The following is a 15,267-nucleotide window of genomic DNA, read 5'->3' as shown; positions in this document are numbered from 1 at the left end:
TATTAAACCTGATTCTGATTCCTTTTCTGTATTGCTCTGTACTGCTGCCGCAAAAAAAAATGAATTTTACGGCACAGTAAAGGCATCCGTTAGTCTTGCGAGACCATGGATCTGTGCCTGGAAAGTCTTCACTCTCCAGGGCGCAGGTCTGGGCAAGGTTGTATGGAAGACCAGCAGCTGCCCATGCTGCAAGTCTCCCCTCTCCACGACACCAATTTTGTCCAAGGGAAGGGCATTAGGACCCATACAGCTTGGCACCAGTGTCGTCGCAGAGCAATGAGTGATTAAGTGCCTTGCTCAAGGACACAACACGTTGCCTCGGCTGGGGCTCGAACTCATGACCTTCAGGTCGTAAGTCCAATGCCTCAACCACTTGGCCACGTGCCCACTTTATGGCATATTCAGTGATAATAACCCTGATTCTGTTTCTGAAATTCTGAACTCGGAAGTCAGGCAGCATTCAAGGAGAGGGATAAAAAGATAGCATCACAGTCCAGTGACCTTTCATCAGGACTTTGAAAGAGGATGGTTGGAGCATTGAGAGCCATTAAGAAGGATATGGGAGGGCTTTGAAAAGAGTTCTGTATATGCCTTGTTACGTACCCCGTAACTGGGTTGCCAAACCAGCAGAAATGGATCACTCAATTGGAGTCTGGATTACTAGAACTAAGAAAGTTTTATTAAAGAAACAAGCAACACAGTAATCGAAAGGATAATAAATGCGACAGTTCAGCGATGATAAACACACATGTGCACAGAATTAAGATAACAGCATCAATCAAGCTCTATCGTTGTCTAGGGGTAAATGACTAATTTCAAAGTGACACAAAGTTCAGTCCAATTTAGTTCAGTTCGCAGTAATCCTTGCCATGGCGATGGACAACGTGGGGGGGGAGGGAGAGAGAGAACGAGAACGACTGATCATTCAGAATGGCTTCCACTCACAGACCGGCGATATTGCTCATAAGCAGCTTTCGGGCGGGTCCTTTGTGATGTCACCTGAGGTCACCGACTGTGACCCCTCCTCCAGATGCGGTCGATCCTCTGCAGTGAACCCGGCACCCAAGCGAGGGTGGACACACACCGGGTTCCCGCTGATCGTACCTTTCCACCCTGTGCGTTTAAGGCTGATCCCCCGATCAGCCGTCCAAGAGCTTCCCACCGACTCATGAGAGGCGCACCGCTTCCAGGGTCTCGTTACCTCGGGTGTCGTGTGTGTCGTTCCTTAGCGAACTTGTCCCTTTTTATCCCCCTGCGGGGGTATCGCCTGTCCATCACTTCAGACAGTTCAGGGTTCAAAGGGGGAGCCGCTCTAGACAATACCCAGACTGATGGCTCCTTCATTACACATCTCCAGACGCTGCTCCATTGTTCCTTATCTCTCTCTCCCCCTGAGGACAGGTGGCAGACCAACTGCTGATGCCTCTGTTGCTAGCCCAGGCCAGCAAACATCTTAATTTATGTGTATTCTCGTCACAGCCTCCAGCAATAATCTTTGACAGGATCTCTGCTGAAACTTTCACTTGGTGTTAATTGGGCTGTACTTCCCAATATTTCCCTCTTTCTTTTTAAGTATTATGATTAGACTCAATTTTCTGCATCCTGTTTCCATCAGTGGACATTCTCCTGGGCTTAACTTCAGATTAGGCAAAGCCATTGCAATTTGAGGCATTCTTTTCCCCCAAAAAAGACATTCCAGGACAGAAGTCAGAAAAGGATCAGTGGCTTAAATAAGAGATGATGATGTCCAAGGCAATTTATTTCAGGTTGCAAAGGGTTAATAGAATGAATGCTTCCTTCTGTAAAGGAAGCAAAGGTGCCAGTAATTCAGTGTCAGAGGACGTGTTTGTGTGTGTGTTTTTACATGTCAATTACATTCACCAGTCATACCACAATCACGCTCTGACCAAACTCTGCTCTGGGCTGTGGTGTTCTCTAGTACAGATCAAAGCTGAAACACACCATTTTTGACAGTGCAGCCCTGGCTAATTAACTCTGACCAGTGGGAGATTAACAAAATATTAAGTAGTGTGGCCTTTCATTCTCGCCACTCCCACCCAACTCTCTACATCATTTGCAATGTAATTCCATGTTTGATAGCAAAAGCTACTGTTTTACAAGGGATATCTACAGTCTCTGATCTACAAGATCAGCATATTGTACAGTACTGTGTAAAAGTCATAGGCACATATATATAGCTAGGATTGCCTAAGTCTTTTGCACAGTACTGTCGTCATTTTATGTATTGTACTGTAAGGCTGCAATAAAAAAAGACAAATTTCATGATATATGTGCGCGATGATGAAGCTGATTTTGATCTGGGTCTCTATTGTGGGCTGAGAGTAGGAAGGGGCAGAGAGAGGGGAATCATGGTTGAAAAAAGGAGAGAGGAAGGAACGGGAAACACCAGGGAGACATTCTGTAATGATCAATAAACCAGTTGTTTGGAATCAAATGATCTTGCCTGTTGTCTCAGGGCTGAGCGTGTCTGCACCCAAACCACCACCTGCCCCTGGCATTCCTTCTCTGCCAGCTGTTCCAGCCCCTCCCGTAGGGTTCCACCCATGCCATCCCCAACATTCTTTGATCTACAAACTTGCTCTCCGCTCCACATTGACGAATAAAGCACAGTCTTAGGCACCTTAACTATATATGTGTGTGAGCGCGCGACTGAGACGTTTGCACGGTACTGCATTTCTAAATTGATTTTTTATCTCACATACGGAGACATGCGTTTACTTTGATAATAAATTTACATTGAACTTTGACCTTCCCCACTGACTGCAGTGATTGAAGAAGGTGGTTCACGTCCACCTTCTCAAACTCAGTTAGAAACAAGCATCAGCTGTACGGTTTGCAAATGAGCCGCACACCCCATTAAATACATCTGGTGTTCTGTGTTTGACAAACTGCTGTCCCTTACTGTTAGAAATAGCTTGCAAATTTAGGAAAGACAGAGTACAAAATACCAGACAGAAACATTAGCTTTTTCAAAAATTGGGACTGGAAATGGAATTGGTTTATTATCGCCTCACGTACTGAAATACAGTGAAAAGATTGTCTTGCTTACTGTTCATACAGATCAGATCATTACACAGTGCTTTGAGGTGGAATAATAACAATGCAGAATAAAGTGTAACAGCTACAGAGAACATGCAGTGCAGGTAGTAGCTTTTGGGGTTTTTTTGATTTACTTTACAGCTGGATCGCCACAACTTCGGGGCCGAGGGGCCTGTACCTGTGCTGTATTCTTCTATGTTCTACGTACGTAACAAGGTACAAGATTTTAATGAGGTAGACTGTGAGCAATATCCAACAATATCAAAATGACCAATATCCATCTACTGAGAGATTAGAGATGAGATTTATTTGTCACATGTACGTCAAAACTTTGAAACCTATCGAAGCTTGTGGTCTGTGTCAAACCTCATCAGTGAGGATTGTGCTGGTCATCCTGCAAGCGTCGCCATGCTTCCAAAGGCAAGAAATCGTGCCCTCCACTCACAAATCCCAACCAGTCGTCTTTGGAACGTGGGAGGAAACTGAAGCACCTGATAGAAACGCATGCAGTCACATGAAGAACATCCAACTTCCTCGGAGACGGTGGCAGGAATCGAACCACGATCTTACAGCTGATTGCTATAAACCATTGCGCTAACCTCTAAACTACTGAGCTGCTAGCATAATATATTCAATTTATAGTCAGAAATATCTGTCTTATCATTCAGTAAGCTAATTGATTGAATCTGGAAGTATAAATACAGTAGATCCACAGTTTTTCTTTGTAAGGTGTAGTTCACAGTGTTTGCGATTACTTGATAGAACAGTAATGGAGTTGTTAATGAACAACAGTAATCAGCCTATATCACTCAGTCTAGTATGGCCTCAGACATGAGAAACTCCAGCAGAACGAAAGTGCTTGGGACCATGAGTCCAAAGCCAATCTTTTCTTCACTCACCATGTCACAAGGATGCAAATGAATTCACAAAAATGCAACTACCCGTTCCGTTTCCGTTGTCCATCCATTCCTTTTCCGTTTTTGTGTGCGGGGAAGGGGTTGTTTGGAGGTGGGGCGTCAATGTTCTTGTTCTGTTTTGTGTGGGGGGGGACAGGGTGTCTTGGGGGGGGGTCAATGTTCTTGTCCCGTCTTTGTGCGTGGGGGAGCAGTTGTTTGGGGCTCGATGTTCTTGTTCTGTTTTGTGGGGGGGAGGGGAAGTTGGGGGAGGGTTGTTGATGATCAGGATGCCATTTTTCTTTGGGTGAGGGAATGGGCTTGATATCTCTGTCTGAATGAGTTTCATGTTCTTCCCGTGTTTCGTGACTATCTGGAGCAGATGAATCTCAGAATGGTATATGGCTACATACTCTGATAATAAATTAACCTTTGAACCTAGGAGTAATCACTTAAGATGTTTGAAAGCTATTTTGTTCTGCCAGCAGTTATGGATAGCAAGCAACAACTCATACATGACTGTAAAGAGTGTCCCTTTATTTATTCATTTCTAGAATCTGGGCAAACTGGAAAGTCTCTTATTTATTTCCCATCTCTAATCATTCTTCAAAAGGTGGTGGTGAGCTGGGGCCTTGAACTGCTGCTGTCATTCCGATATAGGTATTTACAAAGCGCTGTTTATCGGAGAGTTACAAATATGTCAGCAGCGCGAATATCCAATAATGTGACACATCTGTTGAATTTATTACCTCCCGCCCAATACCTTGATAACACCAGCATGCCTTTATAATGAGCAACTCACAGAGTGCTGCAGGAAATCAGCAGGCCGGGCAGCATCTATGGAGGAAAATTTAAAAAGTTCAAAGTACATTTATTTTCAAAGTATGCATATTTTATACAACCTTGAGATTCACGTTGGGCACGTGACCAAGTAGTTAAGGTGTTTGTTTAGTGATCTGAAGGTCGCTAGTTCGAGCCTCAGCTGTTTGTGTCCTTGAGCAAGGCACTTAACCACACATTGCTCTAGTGTCTGTGCAAGGAGTGGCACCCCACACAGACTTCCAATCTGCGCCTTGTAAGGCATGAAAATGCCCGACGCAGGCCTCTCATGGTCTGAGTCGATGTTCCGTCCCCCTGAGATTCATCCCCTTACAGATAGCCACAAAATTAAGAAACCCAGTAGAACCCTTTAAGAAAAGATCATCAAGTACTCAATGTGCAGAAAAAGAAACAAATTGTGCAAACAGCAAAAGCAAGCAAGCAACTGAAGGTCACAAATGTTCAGTCCACAGCCGTGAAGCCAGTTATCACTGCAACCGATCCAGTAGCCGAACAGTCGATGTTTCAGGCCAGAACTCTTCATCAAGATTCTTGACATCAAGTGTAATGGTCCAAGAGATCTACTATTTATTTTTCCCCACAGACGCTGCCTGATCTGCTGAGCTCCTCCAGCATTTTGTGTGTGCTGCTCTGGATTTCAAGCATCTGCAGAATCTTTTGTGTTTATGCCTTTATAAAGCATCTACAACATATTAAAATGCAGAAAAGCATCTGACAGGAGCAAAATACCCTGACAAACTGCAAATGGGCAAGTCAATGATAAAAACACATGAGACTCTGCAGGTGCTGGAAATCCAGAGCAACAGGCGTCAAATACTGGAGGAACTCAGCAGGTCAGGTGGCTTCTAAGGATGTTTCAGGCTAAGAACCTTCAGTGGGATAGGAACTAAAGGGGGAAGAAGCCAGAATAAGAAGGGGGGGGAAGGGGGAAGGAGTACAGGCTGGCAGGTGATAGATGAGACCAGGTAAGGGGGAAAGGGATGAGTGGGGGAGGGGTAATGAAGTGAGAAGCTGGGAGGTGATAGGGGGAAGAGGCAAAGAGCTGGAGAAGATATGTTAAGGCAGATACCTACGAAGCATAAACCTAAAGAAGAGAGGCAGGCAGGGGTACAGACAGCTAAAGACATAAGTTCCAAAGGCGAGTGCTGGAAATCAGGAAAGAGCATATGTGTAGAACTGAAGGACTGTAGAAATCCTGGAGAGCTCCAGAGCTGGTGGAGGGTAAGATATAGGTGAATCAACGATAAATGTGAATACTTTGAAGTTAGGACTGCATTGGTATCATCTTCAGTTATCTCAAGCCAATGCAACCATTCAACATGGGGAAGTGAGGATGACTGGATAGGTTAGATTGGCAGTATATGACCTGACTCCACGGTCCCATGTTAAGCTAGTTGAGACCAGGAAAACCGAACCTTGCAGACAGTTCTGCTTCCTTTTCCTTCCCTATCCATTGCAAATTTCTTGCATTCTCAGCAGTAAAGTTAAATTGATAATTAGCTGAAATCATAACAGACAACTGTTCATCACAACTAACCTTTAAACTGACCTGTCTAATAAATTTCCCTTTGGTGAATAGCTCTGATGAACACTTCTTACAGTAAAGGGTGATTAATGCCCGAGTATCATTAGACTGGGAGCCCTCTTTCACTATTAGCAAAAACTAATGCCGACTAAAACATTTAAGCAATGACTCATCATATCAATTTTGCATTGCATTCTCTAAACTTGTGAGAATTGACTTCTTATTTTTAACCTCAAAGACCTGAAACTCTTTGGTTGCTTTACCCAAACTGTACTCTGGTCTCAGCTATCCTTTTCCTATTGCATAGGCTATGAAGTCTTGTCAAAAAGCAACCCACTTCTCAGTCAGCTCTCGTTCTTCTACCCAAAGACTCCAGCCACTTCGGATATTCTCTGTTCTCCCCTCTCCCATCAGGAGGATGATACAAATGACAGAAAACATGGACCGCCAGGCTCAAGGACAGCTTCTCTCCCTGCGGCACCAGACTGTTGTACGATATGACTCTTGACCTCACAATCTACCTCATTATGATCTTTGTAGTTTACCCCCACTCCACTTTTTTGGTAGCTTTTTCACTTTATCCTACATGGCTATTCTACCTCAATGCACTGTGTAATGATTTCACCTGTATGAACAGTATGCAAAGCAAACAATACATCTTGGTATACTGGATGTGTGGATAATAAACTAATACTAATAGCAATATCAATACCAATAAGGAAAGTTGAAACCTTTTTTAAGGAATTTTTGTTGAGAGTTATTTTCTGTTTCATTATGCCCATGTATAATTATGCTATGAAGGCCCTAAGCACGAATAAATTGATTTTTATTGTCACAGGTACCGAGTTTCAATGAAAAACTTTGTTTTGTGTACCATCCATAAAGGCCATTTAATCTGATTAGTACATTGAGGTAGATCGAGGGAAAACAATAACAGAATGCAGAATAAAATGCAAAAGCTACAGAGAGAGTGCAGTGCAGGTCAACAATGTGGTGCAAATAACTGTTAATAAAGGATTAGAACATTGATTCCTGGGGTCAATTTGAGAACTGAAACTGTGGGTGGGTCTTACTTAGGATCATAAGACATAAGTGCAGAATTAGGCCATTCAGCCTGTCTAGCCTTCTCCACCATTCGATCTTAGCTGATTTTTTATCCCTTTCAACCCCGTCGCCCGTAACCTTTGATGCCCTTATTAGTGAAGAAAATATCAACCTCCAGTTTAAATACAAACAATGACTTGGTCTCCACAGCCACCTGTGGCAATTAATTCCACAGATAAACTACCCTCTAACTAAGGAAATTCTTCCTTATCTCGGCCCTGAAGGGATGCCCTTCCATTCTGAGGCTGTAGGCTTTGGTCCGAGATTCCCTCACTGTACAAAACATCCCCTCCACGTCCAGTCTATCCTGGCCTTTCAATATTTGATAGGTTTCAATGAGATCCCCTCTCATTCTTGTAAACTCCAAAGTTCAAAGATTCAAAGTATATTTATTATCTAGGTATGTACACATTATATAATCCTGAGACCTTCAAGCACCCAATACACAAAAAAGAACATCGCGCAAACATCAAAAAGCAAGCAAATAACTCAAAACATTAAACATTAAACAGCAGAGATCCGAAAATGCTCCAGCAAGTAGTTTTGTGATTTTTGTGGGTGCTAGAGGGTGCAGTTGAAGGCTCTCCATTTTGTTTCATTCATGAAGGAACCTATGGGCAGATATTTATTTGGTTCAAAGGTCTGATGGTTAGACATTGAGGATCAAGAGGAATTATTCATAATACAGACAGATAATTAACCCAATAATGTCCACCTCACACAATTTCTCATAGTCCAAAAACACATCCTAAACAATCAAGAAAGCTCACTGATGCCAACAACAGAAATTCTGCAGATGCTGGAAATTCAAGCAACACACATCAAAGTTGCTGGTGAACGCAGCAGGCCAGGCAGCATCTCTAAGAAGAGGCGCAGTCGACGTTTCGTCCTGACGAAGGGTCTCGGCCTGAAACGTCGACTGCGCCTCTTCCTAGAGATGCTGCCTGGCCTGCTGCGTTCACCAACAACTTTGATGTGTGTAACTCACCGATGCCTCTAGTTTCTGAGAAGGCTGAAGAGAACTGGGCTAGGCACATCAATACTCATGACCTTATACAGTTGTGCCACAGAGAGCATCTTAACAAGCTGCATCAATGCATGGTACAGAAACTGGACTGCAGCAGGAGGAAGGCTCTACAACTGGTGGTTAAAACTACCCAACCTACCACCAAGGACAAGCACACAGAAAGGTGCCAGAAAAAGGCCAGCAGTATCATGAAGGGTCCCACGCACCCTGCTCATGGGCATTTTGTCCCACTTCCATCAGGGAAGAGGCTACATAGCCTCCACATTAGGACTACCAGACTCAAAAACAGTTACTTTCCTCGAGCAGTAAGGCTGATCAACACCTCCATCTATTATCTCACCCCACCACATCCTCAACCACCACTACTTTATCATTTCCTGTCAGAGTCCTTATGTACAGACACCAATGTACCTAGCATCACTTTGTGTACATACAATCAATGTATACAAGCTATCTTATGTCATTATATTTATTGTGTTTTTATTATTGTGCTCTTTATCTTATTGTGTTTTATTGTGCCGAGTTAGATTCTAGGACCAGAGAGCACAACCTTAGAGTAGAGGGAAGTCCATGTGGAATGGAGATGATGAGGAATTTCTTTATCAAGAGGGTGGTAAACCTGTGTCATTTGTTGCCACAGGCTGGTGTGGAGGCCAAGTCATTGAGCATACTTAAAATGGAGGTTGATATATTGTTTTATAAGTCAGGGCTTGAAAAGTTATGGGGAGAAAGCAGAAGAATGGGGTTGAGAGTGAAATGGGTCAGCCATTATCAAATGGCAGAGAAGATTCGAAGGGCCGAAAAGCCTAATTCTGCTCCAATGTCTTACGGTCTTACGGATCCCGGAGTAACAATTATTTTGTTCTCCTTTACACTTGTGTACTGGAAATGATGTTAAATAATTTTGAATCTTAAACACCCTGCAGTTCTATAAGGAAGTAGAGATACATGTCCTTTATATAATCAAAACAACCCTTTTAAGTTTCTCTCTGGATAGAAATATGGACTCTTGGTCAAGATAGTTATAGAATAATATCATAGAACTGCCATAGCACAAAAGATTTTTACTCACTTTTGATGATTCTTCAGTTGCCGCTGAACCAAGTGTTTAAAACCTATGGAACTTCTGAGTCACATCCTCTGTAGTTGTTGATGTTAACCTGCAGTTATTGTATGGAGTACTGATGGGCCCATTGTGTGAGAATGTTAACGGCTGTAAACAACCCAAGAGAGTTATCAGAAAAACTATCACCATTTAACTGCAATCTTACTTTTGCCATAGAAGTATTGCAGAAGGAAGTAAAATGGCTGTTTCACTAAGGCTCGATTAAACCACTTTGGCAATTGAAGTCTGTTCCTTTCCCAGTTGGCCGTTGGGAAGCAGTAATATCAGGGTGATGGGAAAATGGAAGGCCATTGATTTGACAAGGGAAAGGTTAATTTATGTTCGGGGAGGGGGGGTTATGTGGGGATATCTCAGGAAAATGTGCAAGCTAAGTTGGCAAAGTTATCCTGGACAGGCCTTTTAATAGGCTATAAAAAGTAAAAGGAAGTTTGGTATGTACTGGCATAGGTCAGCTTTCAGTTCTTTCAGAGGTCTGGACAATTTAAGCTCCGGATCGGATTGAAAAGCTCAGGGTGTCGGGGCTGGAGGCGAGGGTCGGCCCAGTTCAGTTTGCTCCTCCGTGAGGCAACTTCAGTTCTCTGCACTGAACTGAGGCTGTGGCTTGCAACTAATGGGCGCCTGAATCGGCTGCAGTAATGACCGGCTTCCTGGCTGTGATCTCACTCTCGTGAACTTCAGTTGTTTCCTTGCTTCTGTTGTTTGCACGATTTGTTTTTTTCCCCTCACATTGGGTGTTTGGTGGTCCTTCTTTTTCCAATGGGTTCTATTGCGTTTCTTTGTTTTGTGGTTGCCCATAAGGAGACGATTCTTAAGGTTGTATATAGTATACATACTTTGATAATAAATGTCCTTTGACTCTGAATTGACATGTCATTGATGTTCATGTCACTAACAGCATGGTTGCACATACTGTTACCAAAGCTGTAGCACCTCTCCAGAGGCAGCTGTGAGAAACCAAACAAACTCTCACAAGCAAAACCACTTCTATCAGAAAATAGTGGACCACATCGTCATAGGGACTTTTCCGTTATTCAGCAAGATCTTTTACCTCAAGTTCACTTTTCCTGTCTCAAGATCATTTTCCCACAGTAATATATTCCAGGGCAAAGGTGGCAAATCTTTTTTTGAGAGCGTGTGCCGCAGCTGTCCATAATTCTCTGGCATGCCGTGGTAATTTTGAGCAGAGGTTCTCATTGTTAACCATCAGGAAGGAGGTACAGAAGCCTGAAGGCACACACTCAACAATTCAGGAACAGCTTCTTCCCCTCTGCCATCCGATTTCTGAATGGACATTGAACCCATGAACACTACCTCACTACTTTTATTTCAATTTTTTGCACTGCTTACTTTAATTTAATGGTCTTACTTACTGTAATTCACAGTTTTCCCCCTATTATCATGTATTGAATTCTGCTGCTGCTGCAAAGTCGACAAATTTCACAACATATGCTGGTGCTATAAAACCTGATTCTGATTCTAAGTGAAATAGTAACAATAATTACGGATTTTTTTTGGGAAAAGGATGAGTTTTTGTTTACTTAAGACTATAGCACCATATTATTCTATTACTTTCCAGAAATCAAGCCAGTATGTTACTCCACCTAGTCCCATATATTAATATCCATCTTTTTAGCTGAGCAAAATTGCACATAGTACTCCCCAAAGTAAAAGTGGTGATTGTGCTTTGATGTCAATGTACAGCTGAGATACAGTACCCACAGATATACTTACCAAGATCTAGTGAACAGATCTGGCCTATTTATGAGCACCGTCGCAATTATTTGGAATCAGGTGTCGTGAGCAAATATTATAAGCATCTTTGAAATCTCCATCAGGTACATTTCCTTTCGGTAAATGACTTTGGACATCGCATGGCAAATGTATTGCAAAAGGTGTTAGCGGGGGAAATCATTTGCATTTTAGTCATCAGAAGTGGGGAAAGGTTACTTCGGATTCTGAAAGTTCTGTCAGTAAGCATGGTGTTAGAATTCACTGACAGTAAATGACTTATTCTGTTTCCGCCATGTTGACAAATCATGGAAAATGCGTATCTGAGCTGAGTAGCATTTTGTTGTTGAATTTGTGCTCAGACAGTTGAATACAGTCTAGAAGCACATGACCTTTAGTTTGTGGGTGAATTCACAGCTCCTACTTTCGAATGTAGCAGAGAAACTTAGAAATAATAAAATTCAGTAAAACGATTCCGCTGAGTTTCAGTGGGTACTAGCCTTGCCTGAAAGCTTATGGGTTCAAGTCCTCCTTCAGAAGTTTGAGTACAAATATTTTGATTGACGTTCAATTACAGTGTCCAAGGTGAGCTGCAGTGTTGTAAATCCCTTTCTTTAGAATTCAAACCCACTATTCTCTATGATGGAAATGAATTAATTCAAAATAACATAAAAGGTTAAAACTTGAGGGGGACCCCCAGAGAGAACTCCTTCACTCAGAGGATGGTGAGAGTGAGGAATGGACTTCCAGTGGAAATGGTGGATGTGGGGTTGATTCAGTAGAAGTTTGGATAAGTACGTTTGTACATGGATGGGAGGTGTATGGTCCAGGTGCAGGTTGATGGAACTAGGCAGAATAACAGTTCAGAATGGACTAGGGCTTATGTCTGTGGTTAAGTTCTCTATGATACTATGACTTTAAGATGACTGTTTCCTCATTTCAACAGTGAATATGCATTGAAAATGTTTTATTGATTGAAAAGGGCATTCAGACAAGGGAAGATGCTGATGAACAGGAAGACCAGGACTCATTGCATGAGTTTTTGTGAAGCTGCCATAAGATAGAGTGAATCATAAACACAAGAGATGCTGCGGATGCTGTGAAACCAGAGCAACACAAACAAAATGCCGGAGGAACTCAACAGGTCAGGCAGCATCTATGGAAATGAGTAAACAGTCAACGCTTCAGGCTGAGACCTTTCACCAGGACTGGAAAGGAAGGGAAAAGAAGCCAGGACTAGAGGATGTAGGAGTAGAAGGAGTACAAGCTAGAAGGTGATAGGTGAAGCCAGGTGGGTGGGGGAGGAAGTAAGAAGCTGGAAGGTGTTAGGTGGAATAGATAAAGGGCTGGAGAAGAAGGAATCTGAGAGGTGAAGAGAGTGGACCAAAGGAGGAGGGGAACCAGGAGAAAGTGAAAGGCAGGTGAGGAGAAGAGGAGAAGTGAGAGCCAGAGTGGGGATGGAAGAAGAGGGAAGGGGGAAGAGAATAAAAATCACAAGAAGTTAAAGAAATGATGTTCACACCATCAGATTGGAGGATACCCAAATGGAATATGAGGTGTTGCTCCTCCTGCCTAAGATGCAGCAATGTGCCTACTGTTTGATCAAACTCAGGTGTGGGCTAAAAACACTGATCAAAGTAATCAGAGCAAACACTGAATTGGCTTTGCACTGAACAAATGACTGAGAGTCTTTCTTTGATTGAACATTGCTTTGCAATCTTGCTCTTCACTGTGAACACTATTGTTTCAGAGAACCCTGTTATGCATCATCCATTAATGGATGCCCTGGATTTGATTTAGGCTAGCTGGGCAATTAAAAGACAAGCTGGAGTGAGAGTGAAATAATTCACAGGCAAAACCAGGAAGGAAAACATATTTAATATTAATTGGAATTTCCAGCAAAATAAAATAAACGCACTGCCATTCCGTCAGTTTGAAGTTCAGCCAGTGAAAATGTTATTCTTATTTCAACTGATATCTTTCCACATGAAAGCTAGAACATAGAGTTATAATAGCCAGCTTCTAGGACTGCAGTTATACTTGGCATGTCCAGGCAGCCTAGCAGTGGTTCACAACAGTTCACTTTAGGTCAATAAAGAAGCAACATTATTCATCCCTAATAAGCCTCATGTGAAACAGATGCATTTCAATGGAAATATTTTAAAATAGATTGAAAAATTATCAACATCGGAAATACAATTTTAGAACTAGACAGTCCTGGTGACTAGAAACACTTTTACAAAGCTTCACCGGGTCAGTGGAAAAGTTGTGGTTAGAATGAAGTTTAGTTTAAAAAGTGGCGATTGTTCCTTCATCTGTTAAGCTTGCAAATGATCTAAACATTCCCATGAAAGTCTGGTTACCAGAACAAACAGGAATGGTTCATTCAACCCCTCCAACCTGTGTTACTGTCAGCCGTGTCTCTGTCAGTGACTCTTGCCTTTCAGTCAGAAAGTTGTTGAGTCAAAATCTTACCGTGGTGACACGAAATCAGATGTCTTTTCTGATGTCTTATTATCTGGTTGCTATCGTAGTTCTGCTTGTGGGATTTTGCAGCATTGTTGGAGATGCCATTCCTTAGAATGAGGTCTTTATTCAGAACTGAGTGACCACTTTTCTGGCTATGAGAGCAGTTTTACAGAGGATAGAGAACATAGCCATGAGGTCCTTGACAATACTCTCACACCAGTCAAGCAGTTTTGCAGTTGCTCTTATTATACTGTCTGGCAGATCTTGCCCTAGCCAGTGTATTTCTAAAGTTGTTATGTCATATTCACAACTGTACATAAGACTTTTAGCTTATCACATCCATGTTAGCTATCAGGAGACCAATCTATTAATTATACAGTACTGTGCAAAAGTTATAGGCACATATACTATATATAGGAGCCTAAGAATTTTGCACTGTACTGTAGTAATTTTATGTATTGCAATGTACTGTTGCTCCAAAAAAAAACCAAATTTTATGACATATGTGAGTGATGATAAACCTGATTCTGATATGGGTTTCTGTTGTGGACTGAGAGTGGGAAAGGGGCAGGGAGAAGGGAATCATGATTGGGAAAAGGGGAAGGGAGAGGGGAGGAAATGAGAAGCACCAGGGAGACATTCTGTAATGATCAATAAACCGATTGCTTGGAATCAAATAACCTTGCCTGGAGTTTCAGGGCTGGGTGCGCCTGTACCAGTACCTCACCGCCATCACCACCACCCCCCAGCACTCCGTCCCAGCCACCCGTCCAACACCCCTCCCACGGCACTACACCCTCACCATTCCCAACATCCTTTGCCCCTGCCAGGTTTACAAATTTGCTCTCCGCTCCACGTACTTTTGAGTCTGGTTGTCCTGGTGCGGATGCTTTGTAGCCTCCTCCCAGGTGGGAGTGGGACAAGCAGCCCATGAGCAGGGTGGGTGGAATCCTTCATAAAGGTATTGGCCTTTTCCAGCACCTTTCTGTATGTATGTACCTGGTGGCAGGGAGGCTGGTGCCAGTAACGTGTTGGATAGTTTGAGCTTTCCTGTCCGTCACTGTGCTGTTTCTGTACCATGCAGTGATACAGTTTGTTCGGCTGCTCCCTACTCTGCATCTACAGAAGGACTTAATTATGGTTGTGCACAGTCCAGCTTCCTTCCTCGGAAAGCAGAGGCATGGTGAGTCATAGTCATAGTCATAGTCATACTTTATTGATACCTGGGGAAATGGGTTTTCGTTACAGTTGCACCATAAATAATAAATAGTAATAAAACCATAAATAGTTAAATAGTAATATGTAAATTATGCCAGTAAATTATGAAATAAGTCCGGGACCAGCCTATTGTCTCAGGGTGTCTGACCCTCCAAGGGAGGAGTTGTAAAGTTTGATGGCCACAAGCAGGAATGACTTCCCATGACGCTCTGTGTTGCATCTCGGTGGAATGAGTCTCTGGCTGAATGTACTCCTGTGCCCACCCAGTACATTATGT

The 15,267-nt window shown here is 42.7% G+C and overlaps 1 protein-coding gene across 1 annotated transcript in view; it reads left to right on the top strand.

Moving 5' to 3' along the window:
* LOC134356328 (transcription factor Maf-like) overlaps positions 1-15,267 on the top strand; it is a 505,243-nt gene that overhangs the window by 361,510 nt on the left and 128,466 nt on the right. The gene's annotated exons all lie outside the window — the stretch shown is intronic.

This window comes from Mobula hypostoma, chromosome 14 (genome assembly GCF_963921235.1).
Source record: "Mobula hypostoma chromosome 14, sMobHyp1.1, whole genome shotgun sequence".
NCBI lineage: Eukaryota > Metazoa > Chordata > Chondrichthyes > Myliobatiformes > Myliobatidae > Mobula > Mobula hypostoma.
This window is presented reverse-complemented; position numbering and strand designations above follow the sequence as displayed.